At 33.2% G+C, this 17,653-nt stretch overlaps 1 long non-coding RNA gene across 2 annotated transcripts; it reads right to left on the bottom strand.

Annotated features, from left to right (window-relative positions):
- Positions 1-6,750: 6,750 nt before the first annotated feature.
- Positions 6,751-17,296, bottom strand: LOC143231492 (uncharacterized). 2 transcript variants are annotated; one of them, XR_013016945.1, is made up of 4 exons: positions 17,251-17,296; positions 17,006-17,128; positions 8,183-8,802; positions 6,751-7,049 (listed from the first exon to the last, which is right to left on the bottom strand). It is a non-coding gene; the product is annotated as an uncharacterized LOC143231492 (long non-coding RNA). The 2 variants fall into 2 exon arrangements; XR_013016944.1 differs by lacking the exon at positions 17,251-17,296 and having other exon boundaries at positions 17,006-17,228.
- Between the last annotated feature and the right edge of the window lie 357 nt (positions 17,297-17,653).

The following is a 17,653-nucleotide window of genomic DNA, read 5'->3' as shown; positions in this document are numbered from 1 at the left end:
CATATTATACAAGTATGAATCCAACAATATCACCAAGTACCGAAAAGAAAATTGAAGCAAGTTAGTTGAGGTTCTTAAGATGCACTATGAAGGTATGTTGAACAAGTTACACATCAAATTAAAATCTTTTGTCAAGAGCGGGTTATAGGAGGAAGCCACTGACTCACATTAGTAAAAGACAGTTGGAGTTTTTCAGACAAGTAATGAAGAAAAAATAAACTAAAAGTCTAGTTGTACTTGAAAATATTGAAGGAAGTAGGGACTTTGGAATTCAAAAAATTGACTTACGTCGAGAGTCTACCTAAATGGACGAATGTATGTATCCACATTGAAAATTCTTTATGCCTGGAGAAGAAGAGATATAAGGAAGACCATATCCATCAACTTTCTGTTCAGATATGACACGTAGATATATGTATATATATACCTTATTTAGCGACAGGTTAACGGATTTGTTAGAGATGCAACTTGCGTACGTATGGCTTGTTTCGCTTTAGCAGCTGAAAATTTATTTGATGATGTTGAGTAGTTCCCTTGGTGTGTTCTTTATCGTCTGATATATAGATCTATATAATAATAGTTTTCACCACTTGTAATTGTACCTGATGAATCCAGTTTAAGCTGGTGAAACGAGGTAACCATGAATATTATACTCTATATATCCTAAAATAAATAAGGGTAGTTATTTTAATTATTTATTAATATACAGTTTTTTTGCTTTTGAATGTCATTTGGAACAAGGAATATCCTCATATGGGAATCATAAATTCCCGATCTAATTCATGTGTTTAAATATTTTTTCTAGGAAAGGGTTTTTATATATCCTTTCCAAAACGGATCAATGTTTTAGTACCATCACAATACTTACACGTTGCCAAACAATGCGAAAACGTAATGTTGAAAGCCGCAGGTGCATAGGTACATTTATAGGTACATTTATCTGCTGTGAGAAAAAGTTGTAAATGTATTCTTATGTCAGTTTTTGACCATCCCAGTAGCACAGCAGAATATCTGCAAACTTGTAACGTTAGAAATCGTGTTTTGATACCAGTGGTAGAAAGAACACAGATGATTCTTTGTGTAGCTTTGTGGTTAACTACAAACAAACTTCAGTCTTTTCTGAAAAATAATACGTACTTTAAAAGCAAAGCCGAGTCAATGACAGTGATTGTCAATACAATTCTAGAAAGCACTGATAAATAATAATTTTAGAATATATGATTTTACTCTAGCTTTTATATGTGTATGGCAGAAGTCATTATTTTATTTTATCTCTTTTTTGCTACGGGGAATAAAAATCTACTTTCAATTACATGATTGTTCACCAAATAAGCAAATATGAATTTGAATGTTGACAGCAAAGATTTCTGAGTATACAAACTGCTTGTCTTAACTTCGTATGTTTATACCATGGAGTAAAATAGTTGAGTTGTAAGTAGTTTATATCAAGTCCAATAGTTGGAAATGAACAAAAAAAAAGTATATATTATTATTATTACTACATGTATTTTTCCAAAGAATGGATAAGTGTAGACGTTTAATAAACTACTATCACAGGTATCTACGTAAAAAAACAGACAGATCAATGTTTCTTATACTTTGACCAAGGGCTTGAAGTAAGCTAAACTAGAATGGATTTCGTGCTTATTAAATTTTTAGAGAAAAAAAATCTCTACTGACAAACATGGATTTTCTACGTTGTTGATTGTTCTATTTTTGACCTCTGTCAATTTTGGTACAAAATATTACATTTCTTATTGAGATGTATGCGTGTTCACCTAACACACTTGTCAAATATATGCTACAAATGAAAGATCTTGAACTGTATTGTATTTCCAGGGATGTTTAAAGTTAACATACACAGAATACTTCTTAATTACATGTTTACATCTTATTGATTTAACATAATAAAAAAATTCTAGACACAATATTTCTTTTTAACACTTTATCACAGTAAAAAAAATTGCAATCTTATCTATTAAGAATGTATTTACTTGAAAACGTTTTGCAACAAAATCTCGAACAAATATATCATTAATATCCTTGTGAGATACACAAATAGGTAACAGTTTTTGTTTCAACACATGTCGACAATGGTAATAAGCATAATCTATACAATATTGTCTACTGTCTACACACAAACGAATAGGATTTTGAATTCATGTTTGGAAGTTTTTTTGTTATAAATATTCTTATGTTGAGGTTATTTTAAGGCAGTTCTAATGGATCAAAATATTCTAATTTTTCATACAGACACAGACCCATTAACTATTAGAGTTGTTACTCGGATCCAGATTTACAATGTTCAATTGGTTTTTTCCTGCATAATCAAATAGTTGGACTCTGACAAATACACTTCTTTCACACACACACATATCCTGTGAAACTATTGAATAAATTTCTAAAGTACTCATAGCTCCTTAAATATCAGATATGACGGTTATATACTGATCACTTTGTTAAATTGAAATTCTCCATAAGCTAGAATATTAAAAGTATTTGGTAAGACACTGCCAAGACATATTTCAATTTGTAAATTTCCCTGTTTTTCCATGTTGAAACGTGAATCTCTAGCAAACTGATCACGTGTAAAATCAAAGAAAAATGGTGTGCATCCTCCAAAGCTTACCTCATTTCCAATATTGATTCCTTGATATTGAAACTGTTTTCCAGTTCCGCTAGATCATGTTTCATAGCTTCATACATACAATTCAGCAACAAAACTTGACGGAAAAAATTGAGAACGAATCTGTTTTTCATGTACGTTTATTGTCATGAAGTTGATATTCTAGTGTTTAAAATTGTAAAAATATTTCTTCCAAGATCCATAATTATCAACACAGCCTATAACAAAATGTGTAAATACTTGAAATAAAAAAAAATCATTATAGATAGATGCTTATAAGTTTCCTTGGGGAGATGAAAGCGATTTACACATTATATATTTTCATCATTTAACGTAATACAAAGCAACTCTTTACTTTGTATGAGTCGGAGTTTAAATGTTACACCATCAGTCAAGAGTTTGTAAAAAAATATCAGAATGTAGACAACCAATTGTGTTGACTGTTCGACTACCACGTGTATCTATATGTCGATCTTTGGTTCCATCGACCTTACCATCATTAAAATTTAGATAATTAGAACTACTTACCGTGCCTTTTATCCACATGAATGGTGTCATATGACTTCTCTTAGCTTCCCTATTTTAATTCATTAAAGTATGTAGGCTTTATAGATGTAAAGATTGTGAAGTGAAGAAACGAGCTGGCCATTCATGTGTATATCCACTTGAGAAAATAGAGAATGAAAAAAGAGAGTGACGAGTCCTGGGATATCTTCATCCTTTTCTATGTCAGTTCCATCAGACTTTACAATCTCTGCCATTACATGAAGATATGTTGTGCTGAATTTACATATTCATCTCCTTATCCCAATATACAAAATTTGATGGATCTTCTGTTGGTCACTGAAGACAGAGGACAATATTCAGTCCACTGACCCTCCTCAATTACTTTTTGCGTAGGGGAGAGAAAAGAAGGCTCGCTCAGACTTTATACACTTACATAACATTTCATTTAGTATAAGAGTCATGTTTACTTGTCAAAAACGTTTGGATTCGATTTTTTCGTCTCTTTTTTTAGTTATTTTGAACACAGGGCCCTCCTGTTTCATCTTTTTATTAGATAGATAAACTCGAGTCATGTTCTGAGCTCCTTGTATTGCTCGTCATTTTCCAGCCTCAATAAAAGGTTTCCCTTGTATGACATCTGATGCTAAATTTATGCCTGACTGAACGGCTTGTTTTCTTAAGACTAATGCTTCTTTTTTCAGAAATAGTACAGCCAAACGAAACAAGTTACCGAAACGTCTCCAATTTGTATCTCTATTGTCGCTGGCTATCAGTATAATAAGGTAAATCGTTTCCCACTTGATAATCGTAATGGACGTCATATGTGGCTTGTTCTTGGCAGTAAGATGCTCTCATGACTGCGAGGATAGAGCATTAGAATAACTTTCCTGTTAAAATAGATAGACTAATGTCGAAATTTATATCGACCTCTTCAGTCTGAACATTTTGTTTAGAAACATATCTGTATTGAAGACTTGTAAAGGTTTAAGTGATTATGTTTCCAGCCCAACCTTTAACTTGAGCGATTCGCATTAGTGGTGCAAAGACATCACCAACAATTACAGGTTCCATAATATCTGAGTAAATACATAGTGAATAAAATCCGCCATGCATATTAACAGTGTATGAGGGTATAGTGGGCTCTGTTATTATGTAATTACTATTAAATTCCGGGGGGAATGAATCATGAGGGAATATAAGCTCATTGTTGGATTTAGGAAGTGTTTATTCTACTTGGCTTAAGATTCTAATTAAATCTTTGCGTTCGTTGTAATTATCTGGTCTAGTATAATTTATTATAGTAGTAGAGTTAGTCTGAAAATAAAACACATTATGCCAGCTATGTGAATACTGTAATTCAACTAAGACCACTTCTCGGAAGAAGAGTGATATAGGTTAGTAGGGTATTAGTAGCAAAATAATTCATAGAACTGTTACTAGGTAACGTGACGTACAACTAATCTATATCGAATAACGAGTGATAGAATTATGCATATTATTTTATGATGGCAGGTGATTCAGATCTGGTTGAAAGATCCAGCTATTAAATTTACCAGGATATCCTTTACATTTTATAAAACAATATCTATTTTATCCCCTTCTCACCCACGTAATATTTTTTTCTACAGCTTAGACGTCACTGGGAGACTTTATAATTTTTTTAGTTCAGATTCGTAAAATGTTCCATTTAATCTTTATCCGAGATAATTTTACAGTTTGCACACTCTCGATTTCTTTCTATTCTAGGGTAAATCGTAAATATTTTGTCTCTACATTTGGATATGTGACATTTTATAAATTGATAGTTCGCTTTGCTAATAAGTACGCGATTGCCTACTTTAAACTGAAATATCACTTCAGTGGGTGGTTAGTAGAATGCTTTCCACAATACAGACTAATTGCAGAAATTAACGTCTACGGGTGTAATTTTAACGCTGAGATGATACGATTGGTTATAGACTCTGACCAAATGTTTCAACACAGTGATATATTTATAAGTTTTACAATAAGTTAAGTACATTTTAGTTTTCAGAGTGCAATTAAATCTTTCTATAACATATACCTCTTTATCACGAGTAATAAAGAAGTGAGTGTTTTGTTTTTTGAGACTAGTAAATTCTTTTCCAGCACCGGTTTGAAATTTACAGAGTTTATGACTCTGTTTCAAAATCTGTTTCAAAGATTTTACAAGTGTTGCAGCTTTTTTTCCTTGAGTGGAACAATCTCTGTATATTTACAAAACACTTCGATACATTTGAGTAAATACTTAAACTGATTGTTTTATTGACTTAGATTAGATAGATCCTGCTATTGTTCATCGCTCCTTGAAATGGCTACTCAATTCCATGAAAACATGTATCCTACTGGTTTGTGTAGAGTGTATGTATTCTGATGACTTGGCCACTCTTTAAACTGTTTTAGAGTAATGTATTTACCAAGCAATTTCACAGATTTGAATAAAGGTTGTATCCGCCAAAACTAGCAAGATGCGTAGGATTGTAACAGATATATTGTGGAGTTTTATTAGACATTATTTTCTACCCCATCTATTTTTATTTAGTTTTTACATCAGCTTTGTCTTCAACATTAGTAATGATTTGACTTTTACAACAGATGATATTAATTCTTATTTGACTCAAGATATTACTAAACTTAAAATGTTAGCAGCAACTCATGACTACACTCAAAACACACATGAACGAATAATACAATAATAGTTTATTAAAAATGATCCCCTTTAGATACAGTACATTTAGGTATTTTAACACACTTATCTTGTTTCATATACTTCTATTTGTCTAAATTTCCAATAATTTCTTGCAAATTCTTTCTATCCCATAGAGTTAAAATTTTCTTGTTCTCGTAGTATGTCGTTGCTTAGATTGATTATGTTACTGTTTGTTACAGATCCTCAATTAATCCCTACTTCTCAGGACTATTCCATTATAGACCCCCACTGAAATGTATCAAGTGTAATGGGATTTTAGTTTTATTTATGTATTTCTGAGGAACACTATTGACTATCTCTAATTTCTTGACGATTCATTTTAATGCTAATGGGCTCCATGACTTGTGAATGAAAGGTTTGATGATGTTGTTGCGGCTGATTTATCATCTTTGCTTCATCATCCATGAGTAACATACCATTTTATGTGGCTGAATTCATATCATTATCTATAGTGTTTAATACACTACGTACTGGTTTTTAAGGTATGAAATCTATTTGTTTAAAATATTTTAGAATATAACAGCCTTACCAATAGCCCATCTGCCAAACTACTAAGTAATAAATGCATTAGTGGTATGAATAGTGGTAAAAATCCTCATTTCTGTATTAGCAAGTGTCTTTACTGTTTAAATGATTCTTACTTGACAGCCAAGTGTCTCAATAATTATCTGTATCATCTAAGTTTCTGCTTTTGTATGTTTGTCATCGAAACATTACTCTACAAAACATTTAAAGTGTGCTCACATATACATACAATAAATCAATTTGTATCTCCGACAATTATTACTTTTTCCTGTTTACATGTTCTTTAGGTAAAGAAAGGAGTCGTTCTTGATGTTGTTATAATGAATAAAAAAATTATAGTTACAATATATAAAAACATGTTTATTTATACATCCATTTAGATGTAGTATATGCTTTTTTTACACTATAGTAACTATAAATGTTAATATGATATACACAGAATAGAATCAATTTTGGAAGTTGGTTATCTCTGGAGTATCCAAGCAATTGTAGATTATAACAAGGAATTTCCAATAGACTTTTCAATATCTGGGTTTCTTTCTTCCCTTTGTATAAATGGTGGTAAGGTTCTCTCTCAACAGCTTAGCCTCCCTTTACAAGTAGGGATAGTTGACATTACTGGTTTTCCACACAATGAGATAAATGTGCCGTGTCAACCATTATCTGAAAGATATTTACTTGAAAACAGTTGTTTAAACAAAACACACGCATATATCCAGCGACTAAACATTTAAATAGAAGCTCTTTAATTACACTTATTTCATCCTTCAAATAAAATCCTTCTGGTTCTGCCATTGCCATAGTCATGATAACAAATGAATATAAAATTAGTTTTAACTTACTTTGGTATATACACTATACCTTTATCTTCAGTAAAATGTCCCATCCCAAGGCCGAACTTTTCAGGCTTTTGCAGTTTCAAATGGACGCGTAAGTAACCATATGCGGGTTTTAATCCCTGTTTCACCAAACATGCTCACCCTTTAAGCCATATAGATGTTATTGTGATGATTAATTCCGCTATTTATTTGTAAAAGAGTAGCCCAAGAGTTAGCGGTGGGCGGTGACGACTAGCTGCCTTTCACCTAGTCTTTCACCAAACCAAGTAAACCATATACTTGTCTTACTGCATCTTGATAAGCTTCTTTAAAATATTTAACACGTGTTGGAAACATCTGTTTCGCTAAAACATTCATCTGAGATTTGTCTCTGACATTTTCTAACAAAATAGAATATTAAGAATTTAAACTAGTATTACGCATATTTTTCCTACTCTGGTGAAGTAGATGCTGTAGAATACAAAACACTGATAAAATTAAATGGTGCTTGTTTTCCAATTAAGCACAAAGCCAGACAATTGGTCATCTGTGCTCTGCTCGCTACATGTATCCGTAGACATCCTACTGTGCCACTGGAGGGCTCAAACAGTGAATTCTGCTTGTAAGAAGTTTAAATACTTGATTACTTTCTCTGGTTACATTCATAAAATCATTAATGATAGAATGATTTGCCTCATCAAACCATAAATAATAATAAATTTTGCATGTAATCCTTTGAGAAATTGAATGTTGGAAATATTTTGCATTAATTTTGTATATAGGGGTTGAAATTTATCTTAAAATCACATGATATTTTGAGGAATAGGATAGATAGCTTCATGATAATAAGTTGAAACTTTGCGTACCAAGTGTGGTTTACCACTTCCTGTTGGACCTGATACTAAACACATAAAAAGATGTTGTAGACTGTTATTCATTTCGAATTATAATGAAACAAAATAGTGAAATGGGACTCACCTTATATAGATCATGTTCGAATTCACTTGGGATTTTCCTACAAGGTCCTGTAAATTCCTTTTTTAGTCCATAGGAGCTAGTTCCAGTCAATGAAAACAATCAGTATTCAAGCAGAAGGGTGTTAAAGTCTTGAAGGATGTGTTGTTTATTGTAAATTGAATGATAATTATTCTTTTCTTCTTTGTTGTTAATGGTCTGAGTTTTTAAATCTCTTCAAATTTTCTTATGATTAGTCACAGTTGTTAGAGGCTGAATAGGAATGAATATATCTGGTATCTTAGATTTCATTATTGAAAAGTTTAACTGTTCTCTGTCGATAAAATTTAGGGTAAACCCTTTAGTCTCACAACATTACTTTCTATCGTCTCGTATACTGAACAACATAATCTTGTTTATCCTTCGATGCTACACAGTTAGAGCATCAATTTGAACTTTTCTGCTTTATTTTAAGAAATTCATCAATACAGTTCTGAAAACGATTTCTAGATGTGACAGGAAAATTAAAAATATCGTATATTCTCATTAACTGCTATCAACACTCGACTGTTTTTTCAACTTTTTTGATAACCCAGGTATCTATGAAAGATCTCTTTTCTTCGTGGTGGTTACATGGTGGCGGTCTGGATAACACGCATAATCCACATGAAAAAAAGATTAGATTACCATTAGTATTTACTGGTAAAACCTGATAGAGTTTCTTTAGAGTTTAGAGCTACAATGTTACGTTTTTCATGGTTATTGTTGAACAAATCAAACCAATCTCCAGACCTATTGGAAAACTTTTAACTAAACTAAATAAAGGGAAAAACCCATCAGTAGATTTTAGAAACAAGAAATACATTCGATCCAATGTTCATGTAACAAAGTAAACATAAGTTAAACTAAACGGTCGTTGAACGTAATAAAAAGAACGTTAGGTTTATTAGGTTGAAAATAGAAATCTCAGTCTTCACCGCTCATGTATACTAAAGTCATTACATAGTCAAATCCAGAGAAACGAAATTCATTGCAGAACCTAAATATTTTCGCCAAATAAATAATAGAAAAGCTATTGAAATACACAAGATTGGAGACAGACTCATAAACAATGATATGGGCATTCAAGTGAATCGTCATGGAAAATATTTTTCAACTGGAATATTTATTAAGAAATAAGACAAAGAAAACAACACTCTCTAGATGTCGTTGTACACACACAATATAGCTTTGAGAATGACATACGACGTTGGTACAAACTAGTCGGAGTAATCATTTTCAAATTTTGTAAATTTCTGTTTTTTCTTTTAGTGAATTTGTGCTTATGAAGCTGTTATTCTTTACAACATTTCTAGATAGCACTATTTGACTTGATAAATAATAATAAATTAATAATATTCTTCTTTGTAATTACTTGGAGTGCGTATCTCATCATAGTTGTTGGTACAATACGTATCTACATGCTGATGCTGCGATACAAAACGTAGTTATAAAATATACAGAAGTCTGGCCAATGGTTTGTTACAGCATTTGATAGTCTCGTCTGTACTTTACTATCTATATTACTAACATTGTCTTATTTAGTGCTCTTCCAGATTCTCAGGTTTGACCAACTAAATGGCAGCTGGCAATAAAGGTAAAATAAATAAATGTTAATATTTGTCTCTCTATTTTGTTATTGGTAATTTGTTATGTTCATCCTTTATATGTAATGTTTTTTGATAAAAGAAATGAAGACAACATTTACTACTCATTACCCATCTTCGTTTATTGAATTGTCGATTTTTACTATAAATATTCTATTATGAAACCTGATTTGTTCTATACAAAAGACTTATAATATTTACTAAAAGCTTCGTAAACATACATAATTCGTATGGTATTGGACGATGTATCGATGTAATTGCATCATGACTTAACGATATGTCATTCGTATCGTATACCTGTGTCGCCACACCTTTAGTGTGTTCAAGAAATATCGCGTAAAGCTACAGGAGGACTATCTGCGCTAACTGTCCCTAATTTAGCAGTGTAAGACTAGAGCGAAGACAGCTAGTCATCACTACGCACCGCCAATTCCTGGACTACTCTTTTACCAACGAATAGTGGGATTGATCGACGTTATAACTCCACCATGGCTGAAAGGGGGAGCCTGATTCCTAATCTTAGGGACATGAGTTAGAATCTCCGTCATACCAAACATGCTCGCCCTTTCAGCCGTGATAACATTATAATGTGCGATAAATCCCACTATTCGTTGGCATAATCCACTTTTAGTATGTACCATAATTTCTGTTTTCCTATAGTTATATTAAAGCCCATATTCCTACTCTTGCTGAAAACGTTATCCAACATTTTTTGCAGCTTAACGTCTGAATCAACTATTAAAACTGTGTCATTAGCGTAGAGAAAGTTATTCAAATTCTGTCTACCTGGTAAATCCTCTATTTCTCTCTGGAGTTTCGCACTGTACAACTTAAAGAAGCTAGGTTAAAAGACAGGGCCTTGCCTTATGCCTCTCTTAGTATGAATGAAATCACTTACTTCATTTTCTATATTCACTGATGCAGTTTGGTCCTTAAACTTTGCAAGTGTTTACTATCACATAAGGAATTAAAAGTATCTAACTAATAACAAAGATAATTTGATTATTAGTTGATTTTGACTTGCTCACCAGTGGCTCATTCGTACGTTTTAACGTAAATACGTAATAAACTTTTACCTCTCTGAGTCTGAAGACTCATAAGACCAAATATCGGATAACGATACTCATGGTGAGCACACCACAGATATCCTGTTGGTGTAGCATTATACACAACAGTGAACAAAAAAACAAAAATGAATCATTACTGTATAATCTACTTGAATATTACATAATATTGAAAGTACTATGCTCACACTAAACGTTTATAAGCATTTCAGTTTCTTTCAAACAGCAAGATAGAGTGTTGTAAGTTAAGCGACGATGAAAAATTTCGACAGTCATTTTTATTTGTTTTATCTTACTTGTAATTGATTTTTGTCAATATCAACATTGGACTCTTTTTTTTTTTAACTGAAGTCATTTGTACTTCCGTGATATTAACATTCTTAGAACTTAATTATTAAATCACGCCATTTGTTTCTGAGATGCTTGTTTGTGTGTTTGTTTTTGAATTTCGCACAAAGCTACTCGAGGGCTATCTGCACTAACCGTCCCTAATTTAGCAGTGTAAGACTAGAGGGAACGCAGCTAGTCATCACTACCCACCGCCAACTCTTTGGCTACTCTTTTACCAACGAATAGTAAAATTGACCGTCACATTATAACGCACCCACGGCTGAAAGGACGAGCATGTTTGGCGCTACGGGGATGCGAAACCGCGACCCTCAGATTACGAGTCGCACGCCTTAACACGCTTGGCCATGCCGGGCCAGTTTCTGAGATGCACGAAATTTGATGTTTAGACATGCTGGTTTATGTTACTAATGTATCATGCTTATTGTGTTAAGAAAACTCTGATAATGTCTTTCAAGCACAAAGAATGACACATAATTTACCCGTCTCCCTATTCAGATTCCATGCCCAGATGATTAGGGCGCTCGAATAGCAATCTGAGGATTGTGAGTTCGAATTCCCCTCCAACAAAACAGCCATTTTATCTGTTGGGGCTTTACAATATGACGCTCATTCCCATTATACGTTCATCAGGAGTTGGTCACCTTTCTGCAGGCTTCTGATTTGCCTGCAGATTATCCTTTTGCCTTGTTGATAGGTGTTTAAACAGCCTGTTTAAACAGCATGGCCAAAATCTTAAGGCCAATGAACATAAAGAAAAAATCTACATTTTGCGTTGTTAAACTTAAACACTTATTTGAGTAGAGCTTCGAAAGATGAAAATAAGAAAAAAGGAAAATAAAAAAAAACTTTTTTTAGCATTTAATATGAAAATGTGAGCACTGACATTAGTCTAAATTCTAGCTGGTCAAAAGTTTAAGACCGTACCAAAAAGAAGTCTTAAACAGGGTAGAAAATGTTCAACAAGAGGTCTCAGTAGTGAGTTGCACGGCCGTCATTGAGAATAACTTCAAACATTCGCTTTGGCATGGTCGATGTAAATGTTTGCAGAAGGCTGGCTGGAATGTTATTCCAAGTGGTGAAGATGACTTCACGAAGATCATGCACTGTTTGGAATTGACGGCCATTTATATTGCCATCCACCCACAAACATTTTCAACGGGGTTCAGTTCGGGCAAACACGCTGGATGGTCCAAAAGAATCACGTTATTTGGCATAAAAAAGTCCTTTGTCCTTGGGGCAGTGTGGATTCAAGCGTTGTTCTGCTGAAAGGTCCAGTCATTTTCATACAAGCGAGGGCCTTCAGTCAATAAGGACACTCTCTCTAACATGCCAATGTAGCCAGCTGCTGTTTGACGCCCCTGTATAACCTGAAGCTCCATTGTTCCATGGAAGAACAAAGCACCCCAGATCATGATGGAAGCTCCTGCACTGTGTCGTGTTGGAAATGTCTCCGGTGGGATATCCTTATCGTGCTATTAACGTTGGAAGCTATCTGGAGCATCCAGGTTAAAACTTTCTTTCTAAATAAGTGAGAGTTAGTTTCTACTCTTTTAAAAGTGTGTTAATTTTATTAACACGTAAGTCGAGTGACTCAACCAACAATAACTACAATAATCATCACACTAATTCATCTAATTTTAGTAAATAAACAAGAGATTTTTCAATAATTAATAATTACAGTGACTGAAGTTCATATATTATATCCCAAATAAAGTAAAATGATTAATTTAGAATTTTAACAACAATAATACATTTATCAGTAATCAACGTCAAACTGTTCGACAACTTGTATTTAGACACAACTCATATTTCTATTCAAATACATCTGAAAGGAAGAATTTTCTTTCCTAGCCACTGGAACAAGGCGCATCTATATTTGCTTCCTTGGTATTTAAATACGTTGTTACAAAACAATCTAAATACGTCATCAAAGCATAACTTGGAACAAAAATATAATTCTTATTGTCTAAAGAGTTAATGTGTTAGTGAGGTAGCGAAGCGTGATTGCATTAGCAACATATTTTCACTTGAGCTAATGAGTTGTAAACAGCGAAAGTCCATATTTATCAAATTATGGCTTTCGTTGGAGCGAAAGACAGCGAACAGATTAACACATCATATTTGTTTTCTTGATAAAGTTTTAACTCGATATAGCGCATACAAAGTCGTTTTGATGACTTACTTCGCTTTTGATGGAAATTGCACACTATGGTCGTATCTGTTGCCTAATATTGAAATTTTAATAGTAATAATTCAGTAGTCTGGTACAAACATTATCGAAATAGTACATGTAATTTTGTACGACAGTTTAAAAATGATTCCATTATATGAATGTTTTCCATTGTTTGGAACTCCGTTGATCAATCTATTGATAATAATACTTATTGATTTCATTATATATTTCACTGTGTGGGTCTTAAAATAAATCAGTAATACCAATGTGAGCAGGTGGGTCACACATATACGGTCCACTGCACCATAAGTATGAAGAACTGTAACTGTATGATACTAAGTTTATGGTTCTCAATAACAGCAAAGCCTAGAAGATTGAAAAATAAAATCATTTTTCTTTGAATTCGTGCTAACCAAAAAATTCACGTGATTATGTAATTATAATTTCATACATTGAAATGACAAACACGCAGAAAGACAATATGAGATATACGTGTTCAGATATTTCCTGGCAACTTGATAGTTACAAGCAGATGAGTTTTCATAATTGATAATAAAGTCTTATTGCTGCACCAGCTCGTTAGAAAAATTCGCCCTGCTGAGCTTGTAATTATGATTACAACTGATTATTATCATTCTGTTACATTCTTAATTGCCTTACACGTTCATTAAAACCTTAACAATTTAAAATGAATCGACCTTAAATGAACATGCGTTCACCTAAAAGCCTTTTTCAGAACTGATCATAACTGAAATGGATAGGAGAAGAGCGAGTAATGATATATAATGTAATCAAGCGAATGCACTAGGATCAAAATATATAAGAAGTTTTATTACTTTGGTAACTTAGAATGGAACTGAATCCTCAGGGCTAAACGTAATAGCGTGTGCCTAATAATCTGTGTTACATAATGAAGATAAGCTGGGATTACTTCAAGATACTAATATGACTTGACTTTGAACCCATTATTTATCAGTTATTCCTCGCATGACTTAGGTTCTTTGCGGTCCAATCTCATCTCTGCACAGATAAGTTATATATTAAAGGATTATTTCTTTAAAGCTGACAAATATGTTTTGTAATTTCGACATCGTCACAAACATAGATCCGATTATCATTGTAGAAAACATAGTGATGATTATCATTGTAGTAGTTATTATCACATATATACACGATAAAGTGCCTAATAAAGTACATTATTTCTCCACCGAAATTTTCACCATTATTTACGCTGAGCCATAACTTTATTAAGCATTTATTAAACAGCAATAGCGCAATACACTTTAATAACATTCTTCGCAAAGGTTAACGCAAGTAACGTTTGCCATTTTGATATATGTGAAACCAACCTGATTAATATACATAACAGCCTTCTTTCTCTTTTTTTATTCTAAATTTAATGTAGTTTTATAAAATACAATTCTCTATTAATTCGACTCATGCACAATTTTGTTAAAACAATATTTAGTAACAGCTTGAATGGGTAACTAAGAAAACTTTATTAAACGCTTAACACAATAACAAATGTCACGACAAGGTTTTATCATCATCGTGTACAAGCAGTTTATTGCACAGAAATATATACATGTGTGTGTGTTATGAAACAAAGAAGCCATATAACCGGAAATTACTTACGGGCTTGGTAAAAGTCCCTTGGCACCACACTGTGCTGGTTTAGAGTGGTACTGTGTTGTTCAATTAGTGCTGCTTCTTTTTTTGTGTGTGTTTCTTGATGTTCGGCTCTTTGTTTGTTTGTTTGTTTTTGAATTTCGCACAAAGCTACTCGAGGGCTATCTGTGCTAGCCGTCCCTAATTTAGCAGTGTAAGACTAGACGGAAAGCAGCTAGTCATCACCACCCACCGCCAACTCTTGGGCTACTCTTTTACCAACGAATAGTGGGAGTAACCGTTACATTATAACGCCCCCACGGCTGAAAGGGCGAGCATGTTTGGCGCGACGGGGATGCGAACCCGCGACCCTCAGATAACGAGTCACACGCTTTAACACGCTTGGTCATGCCGGGCCTGGCTCTTTGTTTAAAGTTACAGTTTTTAATAGATATATTATTATTATTTATATTAGTAACGACAGTAAATATGAGTCGAGGTTCATTTTGTTCAGTGAAGCTGGTTTTTGCTGATCTTCCATCCTTTCCGAAGAAGAATTTTGAGCAGTTACCGCTCGTTATTCTAAAAGATAACGTCACTGTTGTGTGATTCTGCATAATTTATATTTAGTACTTATTTTAAGTTAGGATTGAGCTATTGAGTGATTTTAAAGTCAACAGGAAGTTTATGTTTATTGGCAAGTTTTGCCCACATGCGAGTTATTTCTGAACTGACTTCAGGAATAAGTGGTTAACTACAGTGTTAGTTTGTTTGTGGTTGGTTCATTAGTATTAACGTTTCTCGTGAGTTGATGTTTAAAACCGTTTTTCATGATGGTTGTGTGCCAATTTGAAAGTGTCGCAACAACGCTAGGGTCACGAGTGTTCGGTCATGTTTTAGGATGTGTAAATGTATGTTAATAAGAATTAACAAAATAATTTATGTACTTTTTGTTTTAAACAAAAACAAAGCTAAGAACTAAATGTAATACAATCCAGTACTTAAAATTAACTTTCACGTCTATGAGCTGGTTCTAACCAGCTATTACTGTTTGAAAGATTATCCAACATAAAAAATAAATAAGAAGAAACACAGTCTCTTTCAGGTCTTTTGTTAAGAAGTACGACTCGTTCAGTAACAACAACACATTTATAAAAGTATTCTTAGCAATAAAATACAAATCTACTAGTTAGAGGCGCTCAACTCGTAATCTGAGGGTACCGAGTTCCAATCCCTGTCATACCAAATTTGCTAGCCTTTTCAGCTTGTTTTTATCATTTCTGTAGATACAACCTGAGATCTTATTTGCCTTATTACGAGCAACATTTCATTGCTTGGATGTTTCAAGAGATTGAGCAACTATTTTCTTTCATAACACTATTAAGGTTAATTCAATCAAAATTAATCTTATAATTCAGTCTATGATAACCCACGTGCATTACCTTTCATTTATTATACTACGTATTAATAAGCCTGTGTTTTCTATCCAGTGGGTCAATCTATACACCAAAATTTTTCATATTCACCTTCAGATTAAGAAATTTTGCCATTATGATGTTTAAACATATATGATTCCTCATGAAATAGTTTAAATTTCGTTCCACTCACATTTATTAAGTGTAAATCTGTCTACTAAATATGTTTTTAACGCCAATTAAAGTTTAACTTGTCTGTCGACTTCGAAACAAAATTAATTAAATCGGCCGTGGTCAAGAGGTTAGTAGGTTCTGATTGTGGATCAAATGGTTCAACTTGCACATCTCATTACCGCAGAATCGCACTCTACAATTTGGGGCTTTTGGAGCACTATAACACAGATAATCATTTTTTTCTTTTGTTTTTAACCACAAAGCTACACAAGCTTTTGGTGCACTACAACACATATGATCATTTCTTTCTTTTGCTTTTAAACACAAAGCTACACGGTTGTATATCTATGCTGTATCGACTGCAGGAATAGAAACTCAATTTTAGCAGTATAAACTGTCTGAACTGTCAAACTTACCGCTATGCCATTAGAGAGGAGGGGGAGCGAGAGACAGTCAAATGTCACTATTTGATCAGACAGAAGTAACCCATGAATTAGTGGTGAGCGTTGTTTACTAATAGCTTTCACTCTTTTCTGATACTTCAAAATAAAAAAAAAACAGCAATTCACAGATAGGCCCTTGTGCAGGAAAAGTTTGAAACAAATGGACACTTTCGAAAAATCATTAAATATGAAACGAATGAAAAGTTCCAAGTACTAACCTGAGTAAATGAGATATGGCATTGTGTTCACACTACTAAAATTCCAGCTTATCATAGAAGTTATCTTTGTTAAGTTGTTGTTCACTCAGCTTATCATTTTTTATATCACTAATCGTATATGCGTTGTGATCGGTAAATACTTGAACAGATGCAGAATATTATCAGTGTTATACTGAGATTAACTTTATATGTTTGTAAAAAATATATATATACATATATTTACCTCACACAAAACAAAGTCGTTTTAATATGCACTTGACCTTCATAGATATTATTCACACACACACACACACACTTATATATAAACATACATCTTGTGACAGTTTTGGTAAATTGTAGTTACTGTGCCTGGACTACGAAGTGGGATATTTATGCTGCATGAACCATTTCTGGAAAAGTAATC

Source organism: Tachypleus tridentatus, chromosome 11 (assembly GCF_004210375.1).
Source record: "Tachypleus tridentatus isolate NWPU-2018 chromosome 11, ASM421037v1, whole genome shotgun sequence".
Classification (NCBI taxonomy): Eukaryota; Metazoa; Arthropoda; class Merostomata; order Xiphosura; family Limulidae; genus Tachypleus; species Tachypleus tridentatus.
Note: the sequence above shows the minus strand (reverse complement) of the source record. Positions and strands in the feature narration are given on the sequence as shown.